This window comes from Salmo salar, chromosome ssa05, assembly GCF_905237065.1.
Source record: "Salmo salar chromosome ssa05, Ssal_v3.1, whole genome shotgun sequence".
NCBI lineage: Eukaryota > Metazoa > Chordata > Actinopteri > Salmoniformes > Salmonidae > Salmo > Salmo salar.
The window spans coordinates 26,115,739-26,127,680 of NC_059446.1; positions in this window are offsets into that span (position 1 = coordinate 26,115,739).

An 11,942-nucleotide genomic window follows, 5' to 3' on the forward strand; every position below is an offset into this window, starting at 1 on the left:
TCCTGTTTCAGTCATGTCTTTGGTCACGTTCACCAGGGGTGTCATACACCCCAAATCTGTAAATTGGAGAATTTTGCATTTTTCAAGGACCTAAAACTGATTTATCCTGCAATCTAGAACCATAACCGTAATCACAATTATTTAACTTATTAGGACATGTAACACCTTCATCGGCATTCCAGCAGTGTATTTGATTTGCGCATGTGCGCAGCCGAGCGAGCCTCCATCTTTAGTACCGGTGAAGTGAGTTCGGAACAACTGAATGTATGAGTCTTATGCATTCCTGTGTGGTCCCGTGTGGCTCAGTTGGTAGAACATGGCGTTTGCAACGCCAGGGTTGAGGGTTCGATTCCCACGGGGGACCAGTACGGGGGGGAAAAATTGTGGAATGTATGGATTCACTACTGTAAGTCGCTCTGGATAAGAGCGTCTGCTAAATGACGTAAATGTAATTATACTACACCGATTCAGAAACCCAAAAGTTTTCACACACAAACTTTATATGTCCGAACTCAAATATCAAATATGCTTACCAAAAATAACATGGTCACTGTGGTATAACTTTCATTTTGATTGGTGATTTTCTGCATTTATCAGAGTGCCATCGGGTAGCCCTATTTCAGATGTGTCCATGTAAACAGGATTATTAGGGAATTCGTTTATTAGGGAAAGCATGTAAACGTTTTAATCGAACTATTATATTAATCTGATTATCCACAATAATCACTTTATTGTGTACATGTAACTGTACTCAATACGTATGCAGGTTGCTTAGGATTCAAACCTTCACAAGCAGCCCAATTCCTGATTGTGATTTGTACCGCATACAATGTAAAGTATTGGATTCTTTACACCACACTAAGACATTATCCCATTCCACTACCCTTATCAAGCTTTTTTTCTTAAATGAAAGCTAGCTTTGCTTTTGTACATACCATCAGGCTTGATTGAGTGAGCTGTTTGTATTGTAGCAATGTGGTACCTGCCTGTATTTCCTTAACTTTTTGAGAAGAAGAAAAAAAAAAGCCTAGAGCCTGTCTGCATTCCTGATTTCTGTAACTGCTAGCTTACCTGTGTAATATTGACATAAGCTTAGAAACACTTTTTATCAATTGCTGTGCTGATCAATGGGCAGTTCATTACCTCTGTGAAATGAATATAAAGTCTAACATTCTGTTTGTGTTTGTATTTATATTTGCAATAAAGATAGTGATGCTACAATAATACTAATTTACAATAGGCCTATAGAAATACATACAGCATGTTACTGAACATTACTGAAAATACACAAATAATCAACATGTTACTGAACAGTTTAGAAGGCCTAGTTGTAGTACTAAAAATATCTAAGCATAACTCTTGAGCTGTCTGTATCCTTCTGACTGACTAAAAATAAACAAAATATGCTTCTTTGCATCCCTGCTAAAATCTGGGTAAAAGATAGACAGGAATGTGAGTCTTATTCAGTACATCTAGTTATTGCTTGCTTTTCAACGTTGCCAGCAGGCATGCCAGCTAAGATAATTAGTTAGACAAGCTAACTACTTTAACTTGATTAATAGCCTGAAATGGCTTATTGGTAGGGCTGGCTAAAGCTAACATCATAAAAATAAAATAAAAGAAGTGTCTAGTAATTTTACAAAGAGAGAAAAAAATGTTTTACTTTAAAAAAAATAACATATTAAGGGCACGTGCCCCCTATGGGCATGACGTCTCTGACGTTTGTGTGGGTCAAACAAAAAACACCCCAATGATTGGTTAACTATAGAGTCTCCCACAATGCTGGCGATGGCTGATGTTTTGAGTATCTGAGTACCTTCACTGATGGCTAGCACCCTTAAGATTGTTTGGGGTCAATATTCGGAAATATATTGTCCCGTCTTTCAAATCTCCCTGAGCTCTAAAACAGCAACATTTTCTCTCAGCCTCATGGGGGCAAAATGTGTAAAATATCATGAGATTAGCTATAGAACTGCACATTTTTCTCTCTGCCCCATGGCAAAATAAATACATATCCAGGGGTTGGTGCCCTTGCTCGGACCTAGCAAGGGGGCCCCGCAAAACTACGCTACTCCACTGGGCACCAGTGGGACCTCTTGAACCTGGGACCTCTTAATCTGCAGTCAAATGTTCTACTAGTTAGCTATACCACCAAGCTAAATATGCCTATTTAAAAGGGATTTTCAGGGCCAGCAAATGTTCAGATTATTTTTATTTGAGTGTTGTTGCAAGCTCAAAGCAGCAAAACATTTTGCATCTAGATTTGAGGGGTGGGGGGGAATTTCCCTTATGATTTTAGTAGCATATTTTAAATTGTTGGTGTTGAACTAGGGTATGGCGACTGCATTATCCTGCCATACCCAAATGACGCCCCTGGTCTCAAAACATACTCATCAAGTTGAGTATCCTTATCTCACCACACTCTCCACATTTCTCCTGAAAAGACAAGAGCGTTCCTCAAGTAAAATAGTTTTTTATTATGATAGATAAAGCATGTCAAAAACAGGCCGATTACAAAAGTAGTAAAAGAGACTGGATGCTTCTTCAACTGTAGAGATCGACATTATTAGCTAAGTTTATTAATATGTGAAAAATGAAATACAAAACTCCATGTAAACAATTTAAAACAATGATAAACATTTCTTATGATGAAAAGTCTCTTCACAATTAGTTTCCAAGTAACCACACGTCAAATTAAAAACATAAAAAGTGGAAACACCATAGAAACGCTGATGAAAACTCTGTCCTTTTACGTTTGGATTGAACTCAAAGCTTCCATTTAGTCATCAGAACAAAAACTAATGTATACATGTGTCCTAACTATACAACAATTTAAACAAAAAACAATCAATCAATAGATAGAACTTAGAAAGTCGACAAACACTCAATCTTAAACTAAGGACAACACAGGTTTTAACTAACCTTAGGTTTAAACTATTTGACAATGAGAATAATCTCAAAGCATTCTAGAAAGCATTCGCCTACTCTCGTCTACTCCCTTTCTCATCTCCTCTCCTTTCTTCTGTTGGCCCAACCTCAGCTCTCCCCTGCAGGGACACCATTTCCACACTCTCCCCTTCTTCTCTCTTCTGCCTCCTGGTGGTGTTGAAGTACAGCTAGAGGGCCCTGGTGGTCGTCACTAACGTGGACCAGTCTGATGGTGAAAGCAGTCAGAGGAGAGGCTGGAATAAAAACACATTTGACAATTTGATCTGATCATCAGATCGATCTGTGGAAAATCATTCCAAATCTGGCAAAGTACAAAAAGTCTGGTTCATTCTCAGTTACCTGAAGCAGTGAGGGAGAGGAGCTTAGGCTCAGAGGAGAAGTTTTGAGAGAAAACATCATTCCCGTAAACACAGCTGTAGTTCCCTTGGTGGTAGTCGTCTGCAGCAGGGAAGAGGAAGGCAGCAGAGTAATTGACAGCTGGCTGAGTCTGGAATCTGTTGGAGACGTTGCGCATGAGGAAGAAGGAGCCTCCTGGTGACCAGAAGCCTCTCCCATTGAGACAGTCCAGGATATATCAGGCTGCAGCAGGACTCTCTCAGCTGATGGGGTAGAATTTCCAGACAAATAGGCTTTACCCTCCCAGAGTGCAGGCTCAGTGTCAGTGCAGATAAATGAGTCTCCCTGCTTGATTACAAAGGTGGAGGGCGCTACGTTTGAAACAGTAGAGCCACAGCCCAGTTGTCTATTTACTGATTATGACCTGTGTGTTTGTGTCTCCTCAGATTAGCCACCAGCCTTTGGTTCAGTCAGACTGGTGAATGTGACCAGCTCCTGCATTGGGACAGTGGAGGTCTTTGACCAAGAAGAATGAACGGGAGCATGTAGAGGCATGACAAATGACAAATGCCAAGGTGATGTGTGGACAGCTGGGCTGTGGGCATCCTGTTGATGCACCTAAAGGTCCTTAATTTGGAAAAGGGCGCAAAGTAAGATCAGTTGTTTGTCTTGGCATTGAGTCTACTCTTGGGCAGTGTCAAATGCACAGTGACATAGAGTATTTGGGATGAGAGCAGTGCCAATGTGGTCTGTTCGAAGTTTGTGAGGCTTGTGAATGGAGCTGGTCTATGCTCTGGGAGAGTGGAGGTCCAATCAGTCTGGATCTCAGTGGGCTTCAGTGTATGAAGCTGACTTTAACTCACAGGATGCAGAGGTAGTCTGTTGGGAGATTGGCTGTGGGGCTCCTTCAGATCTACGGGGGGGTGAAGGTGAGGGTCCAACCTGGACTACAGAGTTCCAGTGTAAAGGTAATGAGTCTCTTCTCCTGCTCTGTAGCACTTCAGCCAGAGAAGAACACACCTGTTTACCTGACAATCCTGTTGCCAAGACCTGCTCACAGCCTGATGATGTGAGACTGGTGAGAGGAGGCAGTCGCTGTGCAGGTACACTGGAGGTGTACAAGGAAGGAGAGTGGAAGATCAATTCGATATGGGCCATGGAGGATGCAGCTGTAGTCCTACCTGCACTAACACAAGTGTATAACAGTCCTTACTGCACTAAGGTGTATATCAGTCATGGAGACATGGAGGACGCAGCTGTAGTCCTACCTGCACTAACACAGGTGTATATCAGAATAACAGTCCTACCTGCACTAACACAGGTGTATATCAGAATAACAGTCCTACCTGCACTAACACAGGTGTATATCAGAATAACAGTCCTACCTGCACTAACACAGGTGTATATCAGTCCTACCTGTACTAACACAGGTGTATATCAGAATAACAGTCCTACTGGCACTAACACAGGTGTACATCAGTCCTACCTGCACTAACACAGGTGTATATCAGAATAACAGTCCTACTGGCACTAACACAGGTGTACATCAGTCCTACCTGCACTAACACAGGTGTATATCAGAATAACAGTCCTACCTGCACTAACACAGGTGTACATCAGTCCTACCTGTACTAACACAGGTGTATATCAGTATAACACAGGTGTATATCAGAATAACAGTCCTACCGGCACTAACACAGGTGTATATCAGTCCTACCGGCACTAACACAGGTGTATATCAGTCCTACCGGCACTAACAGAGGTGTACATCAGTCCTACCTGCACTAACACAGGTGTATATCAGTCCTACCTGCACTAACACAGGTGTATATCAGTCCTACCGGCACTAAAAGAGGTGTACATCAGTCCTACCTGTACTAACACAGGTGTATATCAGTCCTACCTGCACTAACACAGGTGTATATCAGTCCTACCTGCACTAACAGAGGTGTACATCAGTCCTACCTGCACTAACAGAGGTGTACATCAGTCCTACCTGCACTAACACAGGTGTATATCAGTCCTACCTGCACTAACAGAGGTGTACATCAGTCCTACCTGCACTAACACAGGTGTATATCAGTCCTACCTGCACTAACAGAGGTGTACATCAGTCCTACCTGCACTAACAGAGGTGTACATCAGTCCTACCTGCACTAACAGAGGTGTACATCAGTCCTACCTGCACTAACACAGGTGTATATCAGTCCTACCTGCACTAACAGAGGTGTACATCAGTCCTACCTGCACTAACACAGGTGTATACAGTGCCTTTGGAAAGTATTCAGACCCCTTTACTTTTTCCCACATTTTGTTAGGTTACAGCCTTATTCTGAAATTTACTGTTGTTTTTTTTCTCCTCATCAATCTAAACTGAAATATCACATTTACATAAGTCTTCAGATCCTTTACTCAGTATTTTGTTGAGCACCTTTGGCAGCGATTACAGCCCCTAGTCTTCTTGGGTAGGACGCTACAAGCTTGGCACACCTCTATTTGGGGACTTTCTCCCATTCTTTTCTGCAGATCCTCTCAAGCTCTGTCAGGTTGGATGGGGAGCGTGGCTGCAAAGCTATTTTCAGGTCTCTCCAGAGATGTTTGATCAGTTTCAAGTCCAGGCTCTGGCTGGGCCACTCAAGGACATTCAGAGACTTGTCCCAAAGCTACTCCTGCGTTGTCTTGGCTGTGTGCTTAGGGTCGTTGTCTTGTTGGAAGGTGAACCTTCGCCCCAGTCTGAGGTCCTGAGCGCTCTGGAGCAAATGTTCATCAAGGATCTCTCTGTACTTTTCTCCGTTCATCTCTGCCTCGATCCTGATTAGTCTGCCAGCCCCTGCCGCTGAAAAACTTCCCCACAGCATGATGCTGCCACCACCATGCTTCACCGTAGGGATGGTGCCAGGTTTCTTCCAGACGTGACGCTTGGCATTCAGGCCAAAGAATTCAATCTTGTTTTCATCAGACCATAGAATCTTATTTTTTCATGGTCTGAGATTCTTTAGGTGCCTTTTGGCAAACTTCAAGTGGGTTATCGTGCCTTTTAATGAGGAGTGGCTTCCGTCTGGCTACGCCACCATAAAGGCCTGATTGGTGGAGTGCTGAAGAGATGGTTGTCCTGGAAAGTTTTCCCATCTCCACAGAGGAACTCTAGAGCTCTGTCAGAGTGACCATCGGGTTCTTGGTCACCTCCCTGACCAAGGCCCATCTCCCCCGATTGCTCAATTTGGCCGGGTGGCCAGATCTAGGAAGAGTCTTGGTGGTTCCAAACTTCTTCCATTTAAGAATGATGGAGACCAATGTGTTCCCGGGGACATTCAATGCTGCACAAATGTTTTGGTACCCTTCTCCAGATCTGTGCCTCGACACTATCCTGTCTCTGAGCTCTATGGAGAATTCCTTCGACCTCATCATTTGGTTTTTGCTCTGACATGCGCTGTCAACTCTGGGACCTTATATAGACAGGTGTGTGCCTTCCCAAATCATATCCAATCAATTGAATTTACCTCAGTTGTAGAAACATCTCAAGGATGATCAATGGAAACAGGATGCACCTGAGCTAAATGTCGAGACTCATAGCAAAGGGTCTGAATACTTATGTAAATAAGGTATTTCTGTTTTTTGTTTTGAATCAATTTGCTAACATTTCACTGCAGGTATCATATCTGTCTCAAACAGCGGCTCCACTGAGCAGAACGCCTGCTGTCTAAAGAGCTGACTGAAGAGTGGAGTGGACTTGTATCTTCTTGCATTCTCATTTTCTCATGCTAAGCATTGTTCAAATTCACTGCTCTTCCAGCTAATTGATGATCATTGTTGCTAAACCACAGGAAATATCTCACAGTAAATAGGTCAGAGATCAATCCAGTTCCCTACATCCGCCAGCTGCTCAGTTTCATTTGTTTAAAAACAAGTCAATGTTTTGTAATGCCTCAAAAATATTTAAATTAAGGCAATACGTATTTTGAATAGACTTATTGAAGATTTATATCAGATTAATGTTCTACCGTTGAGCTAAACCCCCTCATGCTGACAACATAGGCATCAAAATGCATATACAAGTTTAAACAACTTGATTTTAAGGGGGCACCAGGATTTGAATCTGGGACCTCTTGATCTGCAATCAAATGCTCCTCCATTGAGCTATGACCCCTCATATGGACGATATACCAGTTGGAGGTGACACAATACGGCTTCAAAATGCAGTTCAAACTGTTTGATTTAAAAGGTGCACCAGGATTTGAGACATGACAGGGAGAAAGAGGAAAGTGACTTTTCAAATATCCTCATTTCACCAATGTTCCTGAAGAGGCCAGTAGAGGACAAGAAAATATGCTGTTTTTTGCCATTATGCCATTTTAATTCCTTTTATTGACAAACTATTGAGTATAAAATACATTGACTAGCCTAAGCAATATTGTTTTATTAATTTGGTGTGTAATATGACGTGTTTGTCAATGATGTGTCTTTCTTTTTAATCATCATTAACTGAATCTTTAGGCTACAGCAGCTGAATCTAATGTGAATTTGGATTCCATGAGATCAATCATATCTTGTCTGGATTGGTTTAAACTGCTGAAATGTGAAGGATGACTCTGCTTAGGAAAAAGTCAAACCAGGTTAGCTATGCTGCATGTTCAAAAATGTTGCTCATCTGAATTTCTCCTTTAGCAGTGAACTTGTTGCATTGTGTTTAGGCACTATTCGCTCTTAAATTCACTCTCTGTAAGTTCGCGATACCATTCACGAGTGGGCTTCCAGCAAGAAACAACAACAATTGAGCAATATTCATCCCATGGTATCTTCATATGCTAATATGACTTTTTGTGTCATCAGCAAACTTAATGATGGTGTTGAAGTCGTGCCAGTATGGAGAATAAAAAAAAATGTATGAAATGAAATGAAATGTATGCATTCACTACTGTAAGTCGCTCTGGATAAGAGCGTCTGCTAAATGACTAAAATGTAAATGTAAAATGTGCCTGGCCGTGCAGTCATGAGTGAACAGGGAGTACAGGAGGGGGCTGAGCACGCACCCCTGAGTGGCCACCGTGTTGAGGATCAGCGGGTGGATGTGTTGTTTCCTACCCTTACCACCTGGGGGTGGCCCGTGAGGAAGTCCAGAATCCAGTTTCAGAGGGAGGTGTTTAGTCCTAGGGTCCTTAGCTTAGTGATGAGCTTTGAGGGCACTATGGTGTTGAACGCTGAACTGTAGTCAATAAATAGCATTCTCAGATAGGGGTTCCTTTTGTCCAGGTGTGTAAGGGCAGTGTGGAGTGCAATAGAGATTGCACCATCTGTGGATCTGTTGGGGTGGTATGAAAATTGGAGTGGGTCTAGGGTTTCTGGGATAATGGTTTTGATGTGAGCCATGACCAGCCTTTCAAAGCACTTCATGGCTACAGACGTGAGTGCTATGGTTGGTAGTCATTTAGGCAGGTTACCTTAGTGTTCTTGGGCACAGGCACTATGGTGGTCTGCTTGAAACATGTTGGTATTACAGACTCAGACAGGGAGAGGTTGAAAATGTCAGTGAGGACACTTGTCAGTTGGTCAACGCATGCTCGGAGTACACGTCCTGGTAATCCGTCTGGCCCTGCGTCCTTGTGAATGTTGACCTGTTTAAAGGTCTTACTCACATCGGCTGCGGAGAGGGTGATCACACAGTCATCTCGAACAGCTGATGCTGTCATGAATGTTTCAGTGTTACTTGCCCTGAAGCGAGCATAGAAATAATTTAGCTCGTCTGATCGGCTCGTGTTACTGGGCAGCTCTCGGCTGTGCTTCCCTTTGTAGTCTGTAATGGTTGCAAGCCCTGCCACATCCGACGAGTGGTGTAGTACGATTCGATCTTAGTCCTGTATTGACGCTTTGCCTGTTTGATGGTTCATTGGAGGGCATAGCGGGATTTCTTATAAGCTTCCATGTTAGAGTCCTGCTCCTTGAAAGCAGCACCTCTACCCTTTAGCTCTGTGCAGATGTTGCCTGTAATCCATAGCTTCTGGTTGGGGTATGTACGTACAGCCACTGTGGGGGGGACGTCATCAATGCACTTATTGATGAAGCCAGTGACGGACGTGGTGTACTCCTCAATACCATCGGAAGAATCCCGGAACATATTCCAGTCTGTGCTAGCAAAACAGTCCTGTAGCTCAGCATCTGCTTCATCTGACCATTTTTTTTATTGACCGAGTCACTGGTGCTTCCTGCTTTAATTTTTGCTTGTAAGCAGGAATCAGGAGGATAGAATTATGGTCAGATTTGCCAAATGGAGGGCGAGGGAGAGCTTTGTACGCGTCTCTGTGTGTGGAGTAAATGTGGTCTAGAGTTTTTTTCCCTCTGGTTGCACATTTAACATGTTGGTAGAAATTAGGTCAAATGGATTTAAGTTTCTCTGCATTAAAGTCCCAGGCCACTAGGAGCGCCACCTCTGGATGAACGTTTTCCTGTTTGCTTATGGCCATATACAGCTCATTGAGTGCGGTCTTAGTGCCAGCATCGGTTTGTGGTGGTAAAAAGACAGCTACGAAGAATATAGATAAACTCTCTAGGTAGATAGTATGGTCTACAGCTTATCATGAGATACTCTACCATAGTCGAGCAAAACCTTGAGACTTCCTTAGATATCATGCACCAGCTGTTGTTTACCAATATACATAGACCAACACCCCTTGTCTTACCAGAGGCTGCTGTTCTATCCTGCCGATAGTGTATAACCCGCCAGCTGTTCGTTATTCATGTCGTCGTTCAGCTACGACTCTGTGAAATATTAGATATTACAGTTTTTAAATGTCCCGTTGGTAGGATATACATGCTTGTAGTTTGTCCACTATATTATCCAGCGATTGTATGCTGGCCAATAGGACATATGGCAAAGGTAGATTAGCCACTTGTCGCCGGATCCTCACAAGGCACCCCGATCTCCTTCCGAAACCTCCGTCTCTTTCTCCTGCGAATGACTGGGATGAGGGCCTGTTCGGGTGTCTGGAGTAAATTCCTCTCGTCCAACTCATTAAAGAAAAATTCTTCGTCCAGTTCAAGGTGAGTAATCGCTGTTCTGATGTCCAGAAGCACTTTTCAGTCATAAGAGACATTATGTATAAAATAAGCAGCAACATTATGTACAAAATAAATTACAAATAAGGTGAAAAAACTAACAAAATAGCTTGGTTGGTTTAGAGACAATAAAACGGCCGCCATCCCCTCTAGTACCATCTTCTGTGTGTGTGTGTATGTGTGTGTGCATGCGTCTGTTAGCAAAAATAAATGTTGGAATCACCGTACTTGGAGAGTAGCTCAACGCCAATGCCATCCTCCTTTCTTTCATGTTGGCAAAACAGTCTATGGCTCTGTCATACAGTATGCTTTTAGTTTTTGTTGTCATAGGCTATCTAGCTAAATTGCTTGCTAGCCTAACTTCCTTGCATGGGCAACAATGAACCAGCTAAGTTAGCTAGCTAGTTAACGTGAGACTAAAAGGGCTAGGCTACATCTAGACTAAATATTGAACTTCAAACCTCCCGGGCCAGTGGCACGACATATTAATCAGAATCGCCGTCATAATCATTGGCCTGTACTGAGAATTAAGTCAAAACCACAAGTCCAAATCCCCATCTTCATCCACGGCTGAGGAAAAAGCTGATTTAGCGAGCTAGCTACTGCATGACATCAACACAAGCGGACCAAATACTAAAATTATGTTTTGCTTAGGATGTGATTTGATTGGTGTGATGCCAAATCCAAACTGGTTTCCCTTGGGGGGTGTTTTGCTACACCAGGACAACCCACAGTTGAGCTCAGCTCATTCTTTTATAATTTTTTAATCAAGGGAAGCCAAATGCTTGCTGGCATCAATCAATGAAATGCTACAGCCGCAACATGTCATAATCTTTTGGTCCAGACAGCATCAGATACATGGGCTACACGTAGAGGGGTGGTGTTTCCCTCGCTCAGATGATTTCTCCGGTGAGATTTAGCCACTTGCGAATTTACAGAAAATTCTAAAAACACAGAGAGAGAAGAAATACATGTTTTTTGGGGGGGTTTTGGTCAAATATTTGGGGAAGCCTGGCTTCCCTTGGCAGCCATGAATACAAGCCACTGATGAAAAACAATATTCACAGCAGTTTAGATGGTACAATGATTCTCTATGCTATACTTGCTTGTTTTGTCACATAAACTGAAATTAGGCCAACAATTACAATTTTAGCAACCAGGAAATGGAGGAGTGAATTCTGCATAGTGCATCCTTATATCGCTGCAGTTGCTCCTCACCAACTGCACCAGGCAGCGATCACCTGCATTGTGGGAGGGACTATTTGTCAACCGATCATTAGGAGGGTAAAAGAAGGGACTGAAACAGGAACCAGCTTTGCTGTTATTCTAAAAGCAACAGGGAACACAAATAAAAGTCATATTTGAGACCTCTTCCTAACCAATTCATTGTACAGACGTTATGTTTTCAGTTTGTAAGTGTGTGATATGAGGGTATAGAAAAGTTTATTTTGACATCTATAAATATATATATTTTTTAATTAAAATAGCAGCTATGTTGACACTGATATGTTCATCTGAGCCTTGCAGTGTCCGTCTTTCGGCTATTACAGATGCACCTCCCCCAACTTCACTCGCCTTCGTTAGGCGTACTGCTCGAACACACCCAA